Source organism: Bufo gargarizans, chromosome 6 (assembly GCF_014858855.1).
Source record: "Bufo gargarizans isolate SCDJY-AF-19 chromosome 6, ASM1485885v1, whole genome shotgun sequence".
NCBI classification, from domain to species: Eukaryota; Metazoa; Chordata; class Amphibia; order Anura; family Bufonidae; genus Bufo; species Bufo gargarizans.
Genome location: NC_058085.1, coordinates 234,905,914 through 234,921,200, shown reverse-complemented (window position 1 = coordinate 234,921,200; position 15,287 = coordinate 234,905,914). Strand labels below are relative to the sequence as shown.

The 15,287-nt window shown below is 43.2% G+C and overlaps 1 protein-coding gene across 1 annotated transcript in view; it reads left to right on the top strand.

The window, feature by feature from the left end:
- Positions 1 to 12,008, top strand: part of LOC122939799 (zinc finger protein OZF-like) — a 58,008-nt gene extending 46,000 nt beyond the window's left edge. Inside the window, exon 9 of the transcript XR_006390174.1 lies at positions 7,049 to 12,008. The gene's annotated coding sequence lies outside the window, so the exon portion shown is untranslated. The remainder of the gene's footprint in view (positions 1 to 7,048) is intronic.
- The last annotated feature ends 3,279 nt before the right edge of the window (positions 12,009 to 15,287 follow it).

Here is a 15,287-nt window from a genome sequence, read left to right as displayed (position 1 = left end):
GCTGGCTTGCGCTCCAGCGTGGAACGCAGTGGCCGCCGGGCTTTCTGTGACTCCGCCCACTTACCATTCAGCCCTTAAATTGAAGACAGGTGCTAAGCAGGGTGTTCCACAAATGGAGTGCGCACCCTGCTAGCTCCATGGTATCTGAAGACTCTGTCCACATATCCAAACCTGGATGCCTAACTACATCATGAAGGACTGTCTACCTTCTTGCCACTGGCTTTCTAGCCAGGACCATATAACCGCAAGTATTTGCCTGTTACCTGCTCTGATTAATGTCCTGGAGCTCAGAGTGAACCTACTGCATAGTATATATCAAACTGTGGACATGCTATACTAACTCTGAACCTACTGCATAGTATATATCAAACTGTGGACATGCTATACTAACTCTGAACCTACTGCATAGTGTATACCAAACTGTGGACATGCTATACAAACTCTGAACCTACTGCATAGTGTATACTAAACTATGGACATGCTATGCTAACTCTGAACCTATGGCATACAATATACTAAACTGAGGACATGCTATATACTAACCTTGAACCTATGGCATACTATATACTAAACTGAGGACATGCTATATACTAACTCTGAAGCTATTGCATACTAGATGCTAACTCTGAACGTTGCACAAGCTTATACTAACTCGTGACTCCTGTAATTCTGAGAGTCCCTCCTTACCATCAGTAAAACTAATTAGATGGATAGCGGTAAATGATTTTATTACCCCAAACTCTCCGCCTAAGACTGAGAGTGACGCCTGGGGTACATACTGAGTAACCGCGAATCCCACAGCCAAACACAAGGGTGGTGGGATAATAGTGGATGTCCATTGCTTCCGCAGTTAAGATCCTACCTGATCAACTAGGTGCGTTACATATTAGTAGAACCCAGATGGATCCAGCGGAGGTTGCAGGTCACCTCGTCACCCTCACTAAGAGGGTGGAGACCCTCAATGTGACTGTACAACATCTCCAGCTAGAAAACCAGGCACTACGGCAACTTGTCACTCAGGGGCCAGGACACCACCGTGATGGACCTGAACCCAAAGTAAGCCCACCTGAGTTATTCTCAGGTGACCGAAGACAGTTCAGGGATTTCCTGAACGCATGCAAATTAATGTTTGAGATGCAGCCCCGGACATACCCAACTGACAGATCAAAAGTACTTACCATGATCTCATACCTCAGGGGGGAGCCCAGAGCATGGGCCAATACTTATTTAGAAAAAGAAGACCCAGTCCTGGAATCCTTTCCTCTGTTCCTTGAAAAAATGGCCCTTCTCTACAAGGACCATAGTAAACAGCTGACCGCTGAGACCGCTATACGCAGCCTTAAACAAGGGAAACGACCTGTAGAGGACTTTATTGCGGAATACACTCGCTGGGCCCGGGAGACTGAATGGAATGATATCACTCTCAGGAATCAGTTCCGTCTAGGTCTTTCTGAGGCCCTGAAGGACGAATTAGCCCGAGGAGAATTACCACTTACACTTAATGCCTTGATGCAGAAGGCCACCACCATTGACAGACGGCTGAGGGAACGCAGAGCCGAGAGAGTCTCAGGCTTCACACCCAACCCAAGACCGTTCTGCCAGGGTCCTGCTGTAGAGATGATGGAGATTGGGGCGATCCGTGGACCTCTGACCGAGAGAGAGAAAGCCCGGAGACATAACCTCAAGCTCTGTCTATACTGTGCGTCTGCTGACCATACCGTTGACGGATGTCCCGCGATACGTAAGAAGTGCGAAGATAAGAGCGGCACATCTTGTACCATAGGCAGTACAAAAAATAGTACTGGTGGTTACATTTACACGTCTCTCACCTTACAGTGGGACCAAAACCGGATTACCGTTGAAGCCATGGTGGACACGGGAGCTTCGGGGAATTTTATCGACACGCATCTGGTCGAGCGAAATAAAATTCCCCACATGAGAAAAAACGTTCCTATATCCATGAGTTTCATTGACGGTACCACTTCTAGTTCTATCCACAGTCAGACTCTACCCCTCATGGTGACATGCGAAAATAACCACACAGAATCCTTATCCCTTGATATCATACACTCTCCATTGTTTCCCGTGATTCTTGGGTTGCCATGGTTGCAAATACACCAGCCAACCCTCCTATGGAAACGGGAGAGTTCAGTTCACGTCACCTTATTGTATGGAGACCTGTTTTCCCCTTAAATCTCTCATGCACGTGGGAGTGAACCAGGTCCCCAGCCAATACGCAGTCTTTGCTGAGGTGTTCAGCGCAAAGAAGGCGGAATCTCTTCCGCCCCATAGATCTTACGATTGCACTATAGACTTGCTGCCGGGTAGTGAGATACCCACGGGTAGAATTTATTCATTGGCACAACCAGAACTTGTTCACCTCAAACAGTACCTAGAAGAGAACTTACGAAAAGGTTTTATTCAGCCTTCAACCTCCCCGGCAGCAGCAGGGATGTTCTTCGTGAGAAACAAAGATTCAAGCTTAAGGCCCATTATAGATTACAGAGCCTTGAACAAAGTAACAATCAAAAATCGCTACCCCTTGCTGCTAATATCCGAACTCCTAGAAAGATTACAAACAGCAACAATCTACACCAAGCTGGATTTGAGAGGCACATACAACTTAATTAGGATCAGAAAAGGGGATGAATGGAAGACAGCTTTCCGCACTCGGTATGGACTCTTCGAGTATACAGTGATGCCCTTCGGGTTGTGCAATGCCCCTGCCACATTCCAAAATTTTATTAACGACATCTTTAGGGATCTACTGGACGTATGTGTAATCATCTATCTTGATGATATACTAGTGTATTCTGATAACTTACACGATCACAGGAAACATGTCCGTTGGGTTCTCGCACGGTTAAGTGTTCATCGTTTATACATCAAACAGGAAAAATGTGTATTCGAGACTACCTCTCTTCCCTTTCTCGGATACATAATTTCACCCAAAGGTATCCAGATGGATCCCTCAAAAATCACTTGCATCCAAAATTGGCCGATTCCGGATTCCAGGAAAGCTCTTCAACGGTTCCTGGGGTTCTCAAACTTCTATAGGAAATTTATTAAGGATTTCTCCGCTACCACTAAGCCACTAACCCGTTTAACTAGTGTCAACACGAAGTTCGTTTGGTCCAAGGACGCCCAATCAGCGTTTGAGTTATTAAAGAACAGGTTCACTACGGCACCGATACTGACTCTCCCAAATCCGAACCATCACTACGTGCTGGAAGTAGATGCATCCCAGGCAGCCATAGGAGCTGTTTTGTCCCAGCAAAGCTCTTTTTTAACTCCGTTACATCCTATCGGCTTCTTCTCCCGGACGCTAAATACCGCCGAATTCAATTACCCCATAGGCGAAAAGGAACTCCTCGCCATAAAATTCTCCCTGGAAAATTGGAGGCATTTACTAGAAGGATCAATACACCCCATCACAATTTATACGGATCACCGTAATCTACAATACCTGAAAACCAATAAAACATTATCAGGCCGTCAAGTACGGTGGAGTTTTTTTTTTGACAGGTTTAACTTCCAAATTACATACCGGCCAGGCTCAAAAAATGGGAAGGCCGACGCCTTGTCACGACTGGCTGAAATTCGCACCTCAGACACGGCCCCCACATGGATCATTCCACCGAAGAAACTCGTCCTTGCCACCATAACGTTGGAAACCCAGCTCAAGGATGCTCTAATTAATGACCATGCTAATACCCCCCCTGGTCTTTCGCAGAATCAACAGGGTCTCCTTTACAAGGACAGCCAACTGTATATACCACCCTCCCTCACCAATCAGGTGATCAAACTTTGATCACATCCCGGCATTGCTAAAACCACAACCCTGATACGCAGGAACTTCTGGTGGCCAAAGATGACCAAACAAATTGAGGAATATGTTTCCACGTGCGAGACCTGTGCCTCATGTAAAACTGACCGGAACCGACCTTATGGTCTCCTAATGAGTCTTCCCATCGCCAACAGACCCTGGGGGGTCTCGATGGATTTCATAGTTGAACTTCCCCTTTCCAGAGGAAACAACACAATCATGGTGGTAGTGGATTTGCTGACTAAAATGGCACACTTCGTGCCCCTCAAGAAGTTACCCTCCTCCAAGGACATGGCCGTGGTATTCCTGTCTAATATTATTAAGTTATATGGAATTCCTAGCCAGGTTATATCAGACAGGGGTTCGCAATTCGTATCCAAATTCTGGAGAGCACTTTGTTCCAGACTTCAAATTGACCACAGAATGTCTACCGCCTATCACCCCCAAACTAATGGGTAGACTGAAAGAGTGAATCAGTGTCTGGAACAGTTTCTCAGATGTCACTGCTCATTTCTCCAGGATGACTGGGAGGGCCTACTTCCTCTCGCTGAATTCGCCTATAATAATTCTACGAATTCCTCCACATTACATACTCCATTCTTTGCTAATTACGGATTTCACCCTAGGTCTCTTCCTCAAACCAGCCTTCCCACAAACGTTCCAGCCACAGACGATTATCTGACCACTTTGCAAACTACCCTTAAGACGCTAAAAGACAACCTTCAACGGGCAAAAGAAAGACAGAAGCGTTACTACGACCGTCATAGGAGAGAAAGTCCTCCCTACCAGGTCGGGGACTCGGTTTGGTTATCAACAAAAAACCTTCGGTTGGGGGTACCTTCCAAGAAATTGGGAAGACAATTCCTGGGTCCTTTTCCGATAGAAAGGATTATTAACCCCAACACGGTGAGACTCACCCTTCCTCCTCGATTACAGGTACATCCCACATTTCACGTGTCACTACTGAAGCCGTTTAGACCTAGACCATTCCCATCAAATGACCCTCGACCCTTGCCTCTGATAGAGGTCCAAGGAGAAGAAGAGTTTGAAGTTGAGCAGCTCATTGATTCCAGAAGAAGACGGGGGAAGATCCAGTATCTCATTAGATGGAAGGGGTATGGTCCCCAGGATGACTCTTGGGAAGATGTGCAAAACGTTCATGCTCCCAGACTCCAAAGATTGTTCCATAGAAGATTTCCCAACTGACCCTCTTCTAGCGGGGTACCCCGGAGGGGTCCCTTAAAGGGGGGGGGGGGGGTACTGTAACAATACAGCCTGGACCGCAGCGGCTCCCTGTGACGATACGCTGGCTTGCGCTCCAGCGTGGAACGCACCGGCCGTCTGCGATGATACGCTGGTTTGCGTTCCAGCGTGGAACGCAGCGACCGCCTGTGTTGTTACGCTGGCTTGCGCTCCAGCGTGGAACGCAGTGGCCGCCGGGCCTTCTGTGACTCCGCCCACTTACCATTCAGCCCTTAAATTGAAGACAGGTGCTAAGCAGGGTGTTCCACTAATGGAGTGCGCACCCTGCTAGCTCCATGGTATCTGAAGACTCTGTCCACATATCCAAACCTGGATGCCTAACTACATCGTGAAGGACTGTCTACCTTCTTGCCACTGGCTTTCTAGCCAGGACCAACTAACCGCAAGTATATGCCTGTTACCTGCTCTGATTAATGTCCTGGAACTTAGAGTGAACCTACTGCATAGTATATATCAAACTGTGGACATGCTATACTAACTCTGAACCTACTGCATAGTATATATCAAACTGTGGACATGCTATACTAACTCTGAACCTACTGCATAGTGTATACCAAACTGTGGACATGCTATACAAACTCTGAGCCTACTGCATAGTATATATCAAACTGTGGACATGCTATACTAACTCTGAACCTACTGCATAGTATATATCAAACTGTGGACATGCTATACAAACTCTGAACCTACTGCATAGTGTATACTAAACTATGGACATGCTATACTAACTCTGAACCTATGGCATACTATATACTAAACTGAGGACATGCTATATACTAACCTTGAACCTATGGCATACTATATACTAAACTGAGGACATGCTATATACTAACTCTGAAGCTATTGCATACTAGATGCTAACGCTGAACGTTGCACAAGCTTATACTAACTCGTGACTCCTGTAATTCTGAGAGTCCCTCCTTACCATCAGTAAAACTAATTAGATGGATAGCGGTAAATGATTTTGTTACCCCAAACTCTCCGCCTAAGACTGAGAGTGACGCCTGGGGTACATACTGAGTAACCGCGAATCCCACAGCCAAACACAAGGGTGGTGGGATAATAGTGGATGTCCATTGCTTCCGCAGTTGAGATCCTAACTGATCAACTAGGTGCGTTACACAGGCATAAACATCAGGAACAGGAACTTTACCAGTTCAAAAATACAAACCACATTATTTGGTTGTTTTAGAACAAAAACAAAGCTTATCTATATGAATTAAAAACAAAATCTGTGAAACCTAGAAATGGTTTATATTAATCTTGCAATGTAGTTATAGCAAATGCAATTTAAAATCAATTCAATGTAGAGTTCTAAATAAGAGAATTGCCTCTGCCAGATCCTCTTTCATAGAGGCTCTTAAATCAGACTTTATTATTTTTAGAGCTGAAAATTCTCTTTCAACACTGACTTGGGTGGGTGGCATTGCAGTAACAATTCTGGCCACATCACAAATGATCTCTGGATAAACAAGGATGGCTTCTTCTACAGTAAGTTTTGATGAACGATCATACTTTTCAACTTCTTTAGTACTTTAAAAAACTCCAGTTTGAATTTTTTTATTTGGACATTTACTGGTTCTGTTACGCTTATGCAATGTCGCTTTCCTTTTGCAACTTCCATTTTGTCCAAAAAGGAATCAAAGTCTAATTCTTCATTTGAAGAAGTTGATCCTGAGTCACCAGTGGTGCTTAAAACTTCATCCTGTTTTTTTTTTTTTGCCATTTCTCTATTTAGGCTTAAAAAGGCTGGCTGCGAAAAAAAGAAGGATAGTGGTACACTATTCTTTACTACTATTTCAATAATGTGGTGTTTGAATTTTTCTGGTGTCATCGTTATGGTAGCTTTGTCAGATATAAAGAATTTTCTTATTTGTGATTGTTCTCCAGTAGATATCTGAAATGTTTTTGTCGCAGAGGTAGATGCAATGTTTTCATTGCTATCTTTCTCATTCACAGCTTCTAAAACTTTGGGATGAAAACGCTGTAAGTGTCTTTTCAAATTTGATGCTCTTGTAGGTGCATTTTTATCAGGCCCACTGAAACTGCTAATTTTTGCATCACATTGTTTTTCACCATCATCTTTTCTACTAATACATTGGCACACGTAATGTTTTCCATCACTTGATAATGCAAAGTGCTCATAAACAGTAGACTTTGTCATGTTTGTTGTTGACAGTCTTTTTGCCATTGTTTAGGATGCCTCTTTCACTAAAATATAAAATGTTATACTAACTGGCATAAAATGAGATTTTTAATATCAACATACACTGTCTTGTAAGTTGTACGTATATGGCTTTATACATACAAATAAGCTATATAGCCCAGCACTAAATCTAGACACGATTTGTCCTATACAGAAAATCCATGCACAGACATGTACTGTACACACACAACACAGAGCCTAAATTTTAGTACTCAGGGCATATAAACAATCTGCACTACACATAAACATTCATACATTCCTGCACCACACTTACAGACCTACAGTTTCCTCCAGAAACATGTGCACACAGGCTTCCCTCATACAGACAAGCAGGCGCAGCTATGAAGTTTCCTCCAGAAACATGTGCACACAGTCTTCCCTCATACAACAAAGCAGGCGCAGCTATGCAGTTTCCTCCAGAAACATGTGCACACAGTCTTCCCTCATACAACAAAGCGGGCGCAGCTATGCAGTTTCCTCCAGAAACATGTACACACAGTCTTCCCTCATACAACAATTGCGTATTGGTTGCCTAGAGGAGACGGGAGAAGGCGTCCTCCGCTACCTTGAAAAACCAGAACCACTAATACCTGGACTGCCTCCACCTCCAACTATTGAACAGCGGATGGTAAGTGGAGGCCAAACCGCCCTGGTCTATAGCCCGACTATAGTGACCTACCAGCTTCCCTGGAAGTCTCGACCACAATTTGTGAAAGAGGGCCATTGGACCCACCTACCGATCTGCTTGCAGCCAGAGGTTCTGGATCATCTTAGTATGGCAGGAGAATCCGCTCTAAATTAAGCAGTAGATCACGGTGGCCGTGAAGAGCACCACCACCGGGACCTTACCCAGGAGCGACAGTAGGTGTCGCCAAAGCACCACTGTTGAGGCAAGGATGAGATACCAGAGGCAGGATCAACCTCTCTTCCAGTTCAGCAGCTCAAGCAGTGAGGAGGACCTGAAATCCCTCCTCTGAAGAGCTGCTCCTTCTCAAGATGTTTAATTAAAGAACTACTGACTACTGCGTCTGAAAAGTGAGGACTTGTTGGCATGTTTTATATGTTTTCTTTTTGTAGGTTGCCCTTGGTTTTAGCCCTCACCCGGATGGCTATGTGAGTAAGGACTCCCCTCATCTTCATTTATCTCCCGTTTGCGCGTAACAGCGCCAAAAATCCCCCCCCCCCATTTCAAGTTATTTGTGAGCCTCTTCTCATGACCTGTGCTGCTGTTCTATTATTACCCATGTGGATTACACATGACTTTGTGCCTTATGTGGATAACAAATATCGCCTCATTTGGATTACAAATAATGACATTACTGTTCCCATGGATTACAAATGACTTTATTGCACGTTAGTTCCAGTTCAGTGCACTTTACCTTCAAGAATGGACTTTAATGTGATTTTGCTATTGCACTGTTTTATTGTATTAACAGTGTGCCTTATTGATTTGCACTAACCTTTTGAATTTTCAGCAACGTTACAAGTACTGTGCCCATTGTGTGTATTCTCTTTCAGGTACAATGTGATATTATATGCCTATCTTGTATGGTTTATGGTCTTTGCACTTTATTCAGATCACCAGATAGTCAGCACTCAGTTGCTTAGTTATTATGAACTGCCTCTGAGGATGTCTGGCACGTCAGAAGCAGATCTAACATCGCTGTTGCTCTTTATTGACTGCCTCTGAGGATGCAGAATACTAATGGTTCCTGAGTGACATAGCCTATTGGTACACCAGAGAAACCAAGTGGTAAAGTCACAAGCAGGTCTAATATCGTTAACCCCTTCCCGACCAGAGCCATAATAGTACGGCGCTGCCCGGGTCTTTAAAGATTGCGCCTGCTCCTGAGCGCTTCAGGCGCCATAGCCACGGGTGGCCGCCTGCTTCTTATAGCAGACACCTGCGGCTCATGTCCGCAAACGGCAATAATGTCGAATGTGGACATTTAACCCCTCAGATGCTGTGGTCAATCCTGACCACGGCATCTGAGCGCGCTGAAAACCAAAAGTGCCCGCTTCCGGTGGTGCTTCGGCTCCTCAGTGTGGCGATCGGAGGAGCCGGAGCTTGTGTGCAGCAGCCCCTGTCTTTGTGAATGACAGGAGGCTGCTGCATAGCATTTCCTATGGAGCCCTTGCCTGTAATAGGACTCCATAGGAAACAAGCAATTTTCTCATAGATTCTCATAGAGTCTATGAGAAAAGCAAACTAATGCTATGTGAACAGAAAAATAAAAAAGTTATGGCTCTGGGAAGGCAGGGAGCACAAAACGTAAACGGAAAAAAATATATTAAAAAATTCTGGGGTTAAGGGTAACACGCTGCTATTATGTATGGAGAGATTGGAGTGCCTAGCCTCATCCTCTTAGTGTATATGTTGTGTTTAGCCAACATTTATTTAGTCCTAAGGCCTTGCGCACCGCCTTAAGGAAAAAATGTGCAGTTAGCTACCGGTGTAATAATCAAGGTGACCTTGCGAAAAGCTATATACAGACCTTGGTGTTTGGAAGGGAATACAGGATGAAGCCAGCCTTGTATTTGTGGGTGTTTCATTGCATAGTGGTGGGATTACAGAGTGAAGACACCACCACACTTTCTTTGGTACTAGAGCTCAGTATATTCAAAAGAAAGCCAGGAATGAGTGGTTTTTGCAGACCTTTTGGTTCTCTGGTTTATACCGAGAGGGAAACTGTGAATGGGCACCCTACTCATACGCGCAGAGACCTAGTGGTAGCCGTTCCTACATCAGTCAATAATAGTCTATATTCTCATGCAGCACTCTAACCTTCCTTGGGTACCCTTAGAGCACACCCTAAGCACAAGCCGAGGGCGGGTTGGTTCTTAAGTGCCGGGGAATGTAACGCCCCAGAGTGGCATTACCACTTTTACACCCTGCTTCTATCTGTGTATGCTGGTGTCAACCTGTGTATTTATTGCCAGGTCCTGCATAATGTGGATCTGTATTTCTGATTTTGTAACTGTTTAAGTGTAATGTACCTGGTCCACCAGCAGATGGCGGCATCTATGGCAGAGCTGTGTTAGCTAGAATGGAACCCTCCTTCCATTCTGGCCCCCCTCTCTAGAGAGGCAGGAGTTCAGCTAGTTAGAGTTTAGTTTAGTTTAGAGTACCCCCTGCAAGGGAAAGGGTGTGTTTAAGCCAACAGAGCACATCCTCAGCACCGCTGGGCCTAGAGGCCCAAGCTGCAAGCTTCAGAAGCCAGGAGGAGAAGTTCCCTGGATAAAGATAAAGACAGAGTCAGACTACCAAGCTAAGTTCAGCAGAAAGGAAAAGTTTCTATTCAATCGTGATAGCACAGCAAAGCCGAATGTGTTTACCTGCCAGAACTTATGCCAAAGCTTGCTGACAACCAAGATAAAGCTGGAAGATTTTTCTCTGATGCAAGTTTATTCAAGTAAAGCTGTTATCATATACAAAGTCTGGACTCAATCATTTCTACAAATCCCTCAACTATTCCCCCTGTTTGCACTGCTTCAGACAACAACGCCTGGGGTTCCAGGATATCCAGGTAGGAGCACTGTGACACGTGCACATCCACAACACCTAAAGGTTCATTATAGGCTACCCTTGCCCCACTCTGGCATTCCTACAGCTAGGTACCACCAACACAATTTACTCAAGGGGACTCCGTTCCCTGTTGCTGAAATGCAACTGGCGTCACAACAAAACTTTCATTTTAAGGGACCCCTGGTAGTACCCCGTCCGTTGCACACATATGTTGGGATGCAGGCATCTTGCTTCTCAGGCTGGATGAAGCCATTTTGTTTTTTTTTTCAGTTTGGGAACATAAGACACTGTAGGGGACATTACTATGGGCACTGGGGGCATTTTGAATACTGTCTACACTATGGGGAAATTTTTAAATACTGGTGGAACTATGGCAGCATTATTATTACAGGAGGCAACTGGGGGGGGGGTTTGGAATAATGGGTACTATAAGGGGCATTATTAGGGCCCTATGCTATTAGAGGGGCATTACTGGGGGCATTCTTAATGGGGGTGCTACAGGAAGCATTCCTATCATTAGGAGCATTATAACTAATGGGTCACTATTTTTCTGCAGTACAGTATTTGGGGTTTTAGTGAGCTCAGCAGGGACCGTATGAGGGTTGGCAGTATGATGGGAAGTTTGTGCTGAGTGAGAAGGTGAGGAAAATAATGGAAAAATAAGAAACCTAAGATGTCTGTGTGGCAAACTCTGCAGAGAATTAAAGTCGTCATGGTGGTCTAGTCTGAATGGGGAGGATAATGAAAGAAAACATCTATGTCAGAGCTAAAATCACTGGATGTAAGTCCTGCGTAGTACTGTATTCTCCTGTATGTTTCGCAGCACTGAAAGACCAGGCAACATGCTGAAGTACGGCTGGCTTGGTGCTGTGGCCCAAATATAACCTCCCCCATATCTTAGTTACAGACACACCGAGGGGAAGCTTCTGGGGAGGTATTTTGTGCTGCTCTCTGGTATTTGGCTCAGCTGGGACAGTACATTGTATATTCTTTGTGAATCTATATATATGTTCTGTGACCTGTGCAAAGGTCAAGATCTGTTGCCATCTGTTATGAATGCTGGATCCTGTGTTATGTAATCTATCTATCCATCAATTTGATATTTGTCATCCTAACGGTGCCTGTAATGATAAGCAGGTAACTGCAGTAAAGTGATCTGTACAGACCAAGAAGTGGCACCTATTATTAGGCTTAGAGGCCAGTGTGAAAATTTTAAGATTTTTAGATTTTTTTTAAAATAAAGATATTGACACAGAAAATTAAAAATATCATCAAAAATTATTTGAAAAAAGTTTAACATAAAAACATTTAAACAATAGTTCATTTTCTGATGACTCGCTTTAAAGGGATTGTCATATCTGAGACATTGGTGACATATTCCTAGGATATGCCATCAAAGTCAGATAGGTGTGGGTCCTACCTCTGGAACCCACACCTTTCTCTAGTCTGGGCCCCTGAAAGTGAAGGAGTGTGCACCACATGCAAGCTTGGCTATTTTCTGAAGTCCAGGAGAAATTAATGGAAAGTGCACGGCAACCTGCATGTATGGCACATAACAGGTAGTATTTAGTGTTAGGTTCCCGTCTTATAGAGATTGCCTTGACGTTTGGCAGACGGGCACAAATAATTTTTTACAAAATGTATTTGCTAAGAATCTCAAATATTTTAAAAAAATAAGCGTAGCATTAGCTCCAGAATATTTTCTATAACTATGGCATTATTGTACGTTATTTGTGTTTGCAGAGTGCTGTTACATTGTGTTTTTATCTTTGTGTTTTTAGCCATGGAGACGTGAACATTAGGATGTGCTGACTGACCCCCTTTTTCTTTGCAGTTGCATAAGGATGGCCACTGCTCCGTTCACTTCTATGGGACTGTCAGAAAAATGAATAAAGGGTGGCTGCATTTGCACGGCTGTGCTCCGCTTGCTTCAGGGGTCCCGTTCTGGAGACAGGTGTGGGTCCAAGATGTGGGACGCACACCTATCTCACATTGGTGGCATATCCTAGTGATATGCCACCACAGTCTCAGATTAGACAACCCCTTTAAGTTCCCAGTCCACTCCTGGTTAAAGCAATATGGGATTAAATAGACAGTAAGAGTACATAATCATGCCAAGGGGCAGAGCTTGGACACAAGTGTTCAGCCATACCGCATGGTTTTACCTTCAAGCAAAGTAAATCATACCAATCACCAGGAATAAATTACATGAAAGGGCGCACGAGAAGCAACAGAATGTGTCAGTGCACCAGCACATACATCACAGGTAGTGTGCAAGCTGCGGCCCACAGTAGGGAAAGGCACAGATGCTGGACTTGTAGGCCTTACATCATTTAGAGAAAAGCACCTGAAAGCTTAGGCACATTCTGCCTGATATTTTATTATTCAGAAAGCAGCAGTAGCAATTATGATTTCACACTGAAAATTACATCTTTTTTAGAATTTTTATAAAAGTACAGTCGTGGCCAAAAGTTTTGAGAATTACATAAATATTGGAAATTGGAAAAGTTGCTGCTTAAGTTTTTTTTTTTTTTTTCAAAACTTTTTATTTCTTTTCACATATAGCGAATATATAAAATAAAATTTCTCCATACATAAATGCGTATACTTTTCACATAATTCACATACAGTGACCAAATTACGAAGCATTAGATTGGATAACAAATGATGCCCAGAGAAATATTATTCGCTGTATAATCACAGAAATGCATAAACATACATACACCTCTCCCTCCCCCCAACCCTCAACTCGTCTGGATGCACCTCCTCCCTTATACTAATATTATCTCCACTTTAAGTTTTGCAAAATAAGTCTTATACTCCATTCTGTTTAATTATGTAACTTTCAGTTTACCCAGGGTACCTCTAATGTCTTTTTGTAAATACCACTCAGTGTGTTTAAAGTTACTCATGAGATCTTGCGTTTCCTCCACTGACAAATGCTTTGCAATAAACTTTGACCATTTGTTTAAAAAGGGCGTTAAGCTTTTGTTTTTATTTGTTTCTGCATTCAGTTGATCCATTAACATGAAATATCGCATTAAGCTATAGAACTCCATATTTGTGGGAATTTGTGGGTCTAGCCATCTTTGCAGTAAACATTTCACTGCTACCAGCAATACCCCATCTATTAGTTTAGGTACTTGAACTGTGTCTGGAAATACATGGAATAGAACAACTTCTGGCTCACATGGCAGCTCAATATGCCAGGTGTCTTTGATCCACGACAACAGCCACTCCCAATATTGTCGTGTCTTGGGGCAAAGCCACATCCCATGATCCAGGTCTGCTTTTTGGAGGTTGCATTTTGGACACTTATTTATCCAGGTCTCATTATTTCTTGTGTTATTTATGTTGAAAGCATATATTGCCCTATGTATTAGTTTCAGCTGGGTTTCCCTCAATTTCTCACATACTACTGCTTTCCTTGTCCTAATCCACCCGATCATTATTCTTTCTCTCCAACCCTGATTTATTAATAGTTTACCCCACCCTCCACCAATTGCTGTAGCCGTTTTATCATTTTCACTGTCCCTAAGTTGCTTATATATGTCTGATAATGACCACTTACTTCCTATTTGTTTGAGTAGAGCATCAAAGCCATTTATTTTACATTCCGAGGCCACTTGTTTTAATCTGGACTTACAGAAGTGCATTATTTGGTAAAATTGTAACTCCTGTCTTCCAAGGAGACTATATTTATCCTTTAGTTCTGGCAACGTGAGGTACCTTTGCTCTTGATCATGCAACAGATGCTGTAAAGTTGTTATCCACTTTTGTTTCCACTGTTGAAATAACTTATTATTGTTTCCTGCTTCGAATTCTGGATGAGACCATAAATACATATATTTGGAAGTTTTAAAGGATAAGCTGTATAGTTTTCTCACTTCTTTCCAAGCAATAATAGTATCCCTCAATATTATTGAGCTTTTAATATCAACTGTTCTTAAAGCTAGGTGTGAGTGCATAAGTGCTCCCAAGTCCCATCCCTGAGCTAGTTCTTTTTCCAGTGATAGATTCGAATAATAGGATGTCTTTGCCAACCAATCCCTACAATGTCGGAAGAGACTGGCTAAATTATATTTTCTAAGATATGGAAAACGAACTCCACCCTTTTCTACTGGTAAATATAATTTCCGTAGAGCTATCCTCGCTCTCTTTTTGGACCATATAAATTGTGAAAATGCTTTGTTTAATTCTTGTATATCCCTATGCCTAATTAAGATGGGTAATGTTTGCATTGGATAGAATAATTTGGGGACACTAACCATTTTTATCAGATGACACCTTCCTAGTAACGTCAAGGGCAATGACTGCCATTTCTCTAGTTCTTGTTTAATCTGTTTTATCAACGGTATATAGTTAAGATTATATAAAGAGTGGGGTGAGGGCCCAATTTTGATACCCAGATATTTAATATGCTTCTTTGCCACAATTACCGGACAGTTTTGCATTGTCAGATATTT